Here is a 6,878-nt window from a genome sequence, read left to right on the forward strand (position 1 = left end):
ATAATAACCATTAAATTATGAGAAGACAACGCAGCACCTCTTCCCTTCTCCCCTTCCCCTCATTCATAAAATATAATAAAAGTTTCAAAAATGCTCTTCTGTCTTACAAAATGTTTGACTACATGTATAATGTTTGTTTTTCAATACTTTTTTTATTTTCCCACCTCTAGGTACTTACCTTTTTTCCAGCTGACAGCACACAGAGCCTTCAAGAGCAAACAGAAAAATAGGAAACAAAAAACCTAACAATGTCCTAGTAAGTGGATGTCAATAATACATGCAAGAAACACATGGCAGGCTGAGAGGGCCCTGAGAGGCAAAATGATTTGTGCAGGATGAGAAGAATAGTGACAAATAAGGGTGGGATCTGAGCTAGGAAGGGCTCTTTGAGACTGAGACCATGACTTTATCTAGGCCTAGCTGATAATGTTGGGATTTGACAATATCCACATGTGTATAGAGTGAAGTAGGAAGGGAGATTTCAGTCTACAGTTTGTCTTTGGGATGGTCTTATGTGAGCAAGCAGCTTAGATGATTAGGCTCTGAGATATGACTCTACCTCCCTCATAATGGAATAGAATATGAAACTCTGAGAGCCAAGCAACTATAACTAAAAGTCAACTCAAGCCAGCTCACTTGGCCTGTGGCTCAGGAACAAGAAAGATGCTCCTGTATTGTTTTCAAAGTTCAAGAGATTCAGGTCTCAGGCATGAGTGGTGTGTGCCTCACTCGATGCTGCAGACAATGGATCAGTGCTAAACCACGAAACCAATGTCTCAGGCCTTGTTATAAGAAGAAACCAAGGCAACTCCGGCAAGGTAAAACTATGACAGGAAACCTATTTAATCTCATCCTAGCCCACACTAGAACCTTCTTCTTGTGTGCTTTTATATGAGTAGACTGAGAAAATATTTACTGTGTAGTTTTCAATCCACTCTATTACAATTACTCAATTTAAGTGTACTCCCATTTCCATGTTTCAAAGATCCATTCTTTTTTACAACCCCAGTGTGACAATGAGTCAGCCCAAACCCTGAATATGCCTTATAATATATGGTGCCTGGACTCAGGTTTGCTGGAAATTCTGGAAATGGACCTGGTCCCTGCCTACCAGAAAGCTGATCTCTTCTATGTTGGAAACTTCCTCCACCACTATAGAAAGCGGGGACAATAGAGCAGTTGCTGGATATTCTGTTTAAAAAGTGAGTATTCCTTAGCCGGGTGCCGGTGGCCCACACCTGTAATCCTAGCTACTCAGGATGCTGAGATCTGAGGATCAAGGTTCAAAGCCAGCCTGGACAGGAAAGTCCATGTGACTCATCTCCAGTAAACCACTAGAAAACCGGAAGTGGTGCTGTGGCTCAACTGGTAGAGTGCTCACATTGAGTTGAAGGCTGAGGGATAACATCCAAACCCAGAGTTCAAGCCCCACGACTGACAAAAAAAAGTGAGATTTCCTCCTTCAAACCCAAGACTGATGAGACCCCCTCCAGAATATTGGAATAATTGGTACCTCTCTGAGACTGTATCACTGGGGTCTTATCAAAGGAGCTTGGCTTGAGACAAAGAAGAGCAGTCTTCGACTAATTCCTTAGGACTGGGCTGCCAGAACATTTCATTTGCCTCATAAGCTAGTGGAGCCTTAATGATTTTCTTGCTGAAAGAATAGGATTAAAAGAATGAGCCGGTCTCATCCAACCTCCACCCTCATCTAGGAAATCACTATCTTGGAGGCCTTTGAAGGAATATAGACAGAAGAAAGGATGAAACTTGAATTTGAATTTGGGGCCTGAGTTCTGTAACATTCGTAGCACTCTAACAATTGAGCCCCAAGTCTAGTTCTGGCCTTTGGCTGGTTAAATGAAGATGTGTCTTTAGATTTTACAAACTAGACTGGGTTCAAACTGATTTCAATCTGATCCTCAGATCTCACCTTCCTGATTGCTAGGGTTAGAGGCATGAGCCATTCCGCAGTTATTTGGAAAGATGTATATAAGCACACTCACAGTATTTCCATGAAATTGTATAGACATATCTTCACTTTTTTAAAAAGTTTTTATTCATTTTTTTATTTTTTATTTTTTAATATTATTTTATTTTATTTGAGAACATACTGTACAGAGGGGCTACAATTACATGGGCAGGATAATGCATACATTTCTTACCAAGCATTGCAGCCTCCTCCTTTGTTTACCCTTCACCTCCCTTCCCAGCCTCCCCCTCCCCCACCCAATTATACCCCCCTCCCCCCCCACCGACATTGTAAAGCTGGTTTTGACATGACATTTCATGTTTACATTACCATTTGTGACTTAGACAGTCCCATGTGTGTCCTGTTCAGAAAAGGAGAAGCAAAGAGTTAACTTCTTTCTCCCATTGGTACAGATCTTTCTACCATAACTGGGAGGAAGATGAACAAGTGAAAAAGTAAGTGGACATTGGCACAAAGAGAAATTTTGTCCTTTGAAACTTGGTACCCTTGACGTTTCTGAATCAAAGTCAATTTTCTTCTTTGCACACCAGTTGTTATTTTCATCAGAGGGTTGAGGTTTGGCACATCAGCGGATAGCAGATTACACAGTTGTGGATGTGGTTGTAGTTTTGGATTCTCATGGATGCCAGGGAGGGCTGTATATAACAAGTCAGATCCATTGGGGAAACAACTTTCTCTTCTTATCACAGGGAGAAATTTTTAAGATTATATTTGAGAAATTTCTAGAAGTGGGTTGTGAGGAGCATCCTGCTTGCAGGAGTCTCTTCCCACTTCCCAACATGCAAGTCTTGCCAGAAAGAGTCTATAGTACAAGGTTCAGGATGGAGAGGGTGGGCTCTCATTTTCCTTTTCACTAATCTTCCCACAGCATTGTTTATTCTATCCTCCCTATGTGGATGGACTTCTACCCTGATGATTTCTATGTGCCTAAGAACCATGACACCCTGAAAGAACTTACACAGAATGTCAAGATCAACATGGTCTCTTCAGACCTGCTCTTCTGCTTATATATTCTTCTGGACCAGCTGGAGGAACCCATGACCCATGATACCAAGAAAAAGAGGAAGAACTTGTTTAGATGCCTCAGGGCTCGTGAGGAGGGATGGAACCTGGGTCTCTAGGGATGGGCCCAATTGGTCATGAGACCTTAGTACTCCTCAGTTTGGCAAAATGTCCTTTTATGGATATTCTATGCCAGGTATAATCTGTTCTCCTTTTGAAAGAACTTGGAAGTAGCCACTCATTTGAAACACCCTACATTCTAATCAGTGTTCAATCCAACCTCAAATTCTACAGCTTCTCCCATTAAATCCTCAGAAGTTTAGTCACACCTTAACTTCTAGGGTCTACTCTAAGATTTCTGTACCTATTTACATTCTCAGGTTTGCATCACCGTAAAGCAGCTCCTGCAGAGCTCCAGATAAAGAACCCATCATTGATGTCGTCAATGGTGACTGATTGAGATTGGAAGATCTCCAGAAAGCATGTGAACATAGAGGATTTTTTTTCAATTTGTAGAAAGGCCCAAGTAGGTTTTGAGTCCTGTGGACATCCCACTGGTTCTGAACCCCACATGTGATGCAGGTGTACCTGCACATAACACCAAGGATGAAGACAATCCAGAATGTCTTCCATTGATGTTCACAATCCAACTAGATCGCCACCAAGCCAGTCAAAAAAACACTTCTTGGTGTGCAGGGTAAATGTGTGCTAATGGAAAATGACCCCAGTCTATGTTCAGGAAAACCAATGAGTGAGGTCCAAAATCTAGATTCAGTTGAGGAAAGGGAATCTTTCCTCACAATACCCAGACCAATCTGACCTCTTGCAGGGGATTCAATTTCCAATTGAGAAATTAGAATCTGTCTCTACCTGGACTCAGGAAGAAAATCCTGTCTTTAATGAGGAAGTATATCTCTTTGAGGACTCTGTGGGAGATTTTCTGATTCCTTCTCCTTTTCCTGAGACAATCCTTTTTTTTTCTTTATGTCCTGATGTAAAAGGTTCACCCTATTTATTTTTTAACTTTATTAAAATAATGTTTTTGACATATTCTAAAATTCATGAATCCTAAATATATTTCTTTTTAATCCTACAATCTGAAACATTGTGCATATGTGTTCTGGGGGGGAACACAGAGAGACAGGGGGCTGTATTAGAGAGCCTACTGGATATAATGGGAAATGTTAAATTCACAGGGAGTGGCAAGGAAGCCAGGCCATGCCTGCATGGGGTCATAAGGTGGCTATAAAAGGTCTAGTACATAGAAGATCAGATGTCCTAGAAGGCTATCCTGTCAAATGCGACAAATGCCACAATACTTATAGTGGTATGTGGGCTCTCTTCCAACAGTGAGTTCGAATTTGAAAACAACTTCATTGTGCTTTGGACAAATATGGAAGAAAAATTTGGCTCCAATATTATAAAAAAGTCTACTTAGGGCTGAAAATATATAGAAAATATGTATAATGGAAAGCAAAAGCCATAATAGGAAAAAGAAGGTTTACATAGATGAACAAATACAAAATCAGGAAGAAAAAATCCTCCACATTTAAATCAGTTATATGTAAATACATGTTATATTCTTGATGTTATATATAGTATATTACATAGTATATAAGACTGAATATGATTTTTCCAACTACAATGGCATTTAAATTTTAAACTTGATTTTTTTGCACAAAATATTAGTGTAAATATTATTGGGGAAAGTAGTGATATAATTTGATTATAATTATAAGAATATATTTGTGTGTTTCTGTATATAACACAGATTATAAATAGATGAATAAACATATACATATATTTGTATATATCTGTCTATTATGTGAATAAAATGAAAGTGAATGTAATGAAATTGAATATAGTATGTATAAAAAAGTTGAGTCCATGAGACTCAGTCCTGTAATCCTAGTGATGTGGGAAGCTGGGTTATGAGATTTAGTATCTCTTACAACCAAGTCGTAGATTTTCAGAGGAGGTCTGTTCCCTCCAGTGTAGCAAATAAACACATAGGCAGTGGGATCACAACCCCTGACCCCAGAGGAAAGTCAGTAGAAATCAGGACAAGCCTCTTATCTTATGACAGTCTACACAGTTCCTGTACCAACATGGCAATTTGTAGAACATCAGATGGAAAGTTGGCATTCCCTCCAAAAGGTTCCAAACTGTAGTCTCTGATCATACTGAATTAAACATTATTTCCCTTCACAAGATGCAAACACATAGAAATATGGCAAGGGCTCAAGATAGATGGTCAAAGACTTACAAATACATAAAATTATATACTCTATTTCAGTAATTCATTGACAAATCATCAAAGGCATGTCTTGAATTTTTTTAAAGGAAATGGAAACATACTCTGAGTTTATCAAGAACTGGGTGATAGTTTGGTTGTTGAATTGTTGAATGCACTCCTGGGCAAAGGAGACACATATTTTGGGGAAATTGTGTGGGGGTTGGTGTCCTCACACACCTTCACAATACAATGGTCATAACTTCTATGATTTCATAGCCATCTTTGCCATAGCAGCAAATAGGTCTCAGGCACTGATTTTGCCCTAAAGTTGGCTCAACAACAGCAAAAGGCACAAAGAATGAGAGGGAATGAATACTAGCCACTAACCTTCAGCTTGAACAGCTGTCCTGACCGGAAGCTAGGATAAATTGAGCTGGGGAAGGCTGATCTCCATGTAAGGCCCCTGAGCACTAAGGACTAGGCACTATTACAGGTGTTGGAGAAACAGAAGTGAATGTGGCTCTCTCCTCAGCAATTTCATGACGTAAAGAAAACCAGAAATCATAATGATAATTTCTATAAATCAGAGACATGAAATTGGTGATTTTGTGGCAACAACTTCATATTGGGGATGTTGTTATGAGAGCCAACATCCAGGTAATTATCTAGGAGCAGGTACTCCAGACAGTAAGGACAGCAAATACATCGCCCATTGATGGGAATGGAACTGATTTGCTTCAGAAAATGAAAACAGCACTGACATGCTTGCTTGTGAATTAAGAATGGAAAGGTACAAAGAAGAAAAAGATCCAAAATGAAGATAGGTATAAATTAGATAGATATTGGATGCTGCCGGTTACAAGAAGAAAAGTTCTGATTTTAGTTTAAATCTAACAACCCACTGGAACCAAAGTGCTACAATAGTAGTCAGACACATCTGATTCAGTAAAGAATACTTTTAAAATGTGATTCTACCTGGGCTCTGGTGGCTCACAACTGGAATCCTAGTTACTCATTTGGCTGATATCTGAGGATCAGGTTTGAAGCAAGTCCAAGGAGGAAATTTGGTAAGACTTATTTCCAATTAACTACCAGAAATATGGACATGAAGTTGTGGTTCAACTGGTAGAGCACTAGCCTTCAGGAAAAAACTAAAGGACAGCACCCAGGCCCTAGGTCCAAATCCCAGGACTTCCAAAACAAAGAAGCCAACAAATAAAATTTGGTGCTGTCATTCATCACTTAGCATTCTAATTCAATATATTTGGTATAAGCCTTGGAAATTGTATCCTTAGCAAATGTTCGCCCCTGATATTTTGCTGCATTACCAGCTTTCAAAGCCCTGGCATCTACACTGTCTCCTCCTAGTTAGCATAGCATTCTACCACTGGAAATTTGAAGATATATTTTATTAATCAGAATTCTGATCATCTTTCCACATACATCAAATGAGTAATAGCCACATTCTACTATTCTGAATGTTTTTAATCCTCCTCTGAGTTAATAAGCATTAAAGCTTAAAAATTCTACAGTGGTTATCAAGTTATTTCAATAGTCATTCTTCCACCCAATCGTGTAACATATGTTTATAAAAGGCGAGACTATATGAAAGTGTGCACATTATACCTTCTAACTATAATGCTCTCA

General features: G+C 39.2%; 1 long non-coding RNA gene across 3 annotated transcripts; it reads left to right on the forward strand.

Moving 5' to 3' along the window:
* Positions 1–626: 626 nt before the first annotated feature.
* Positions 627–3,863, forward strand: LOC138838570 (uncharacterized). 3 transcript variants are annotated; one of them, XR_011375664.1, is made up of 3 exons: positions 627–818; positions 1,010–1,202; positions 2,862–3,863. It is a non-coding gene; the product is annotated as an uncharacterized lncRNA (long non-coding RNA). The 3 variants fall into 3 exon arrangements; XR_011375663.1 differs by having other exon boundaries at positions 1,071–1,202; XR_011375665.1 differs by lacking the exon at positions 1,010–1,202 and adding an exon at positions 2,386–2,427.
* The last annotated feature ends 3,015 nt before the right edge of the window (positions 3,864–6,878 follow it).

The sequence above is a fragment of the Dipodomys merriami genome, unplaced genomic scaffold (genome assembly GCF_024711535.1).
Source record: "Dipodomys merriami isolate MVZ:Mamm:240054 unplaced genomic scaffold, mDipMer1.0.p SCAF_283, whole genome shotgun sequence".
Taxonomy (NCBI): domain Eukaryota; kingdom Metazoa; phylum Chordata; class Mammalia; order Rodentia; family Heteromyidae; genus Dipodomys; species Dipodomys merriami.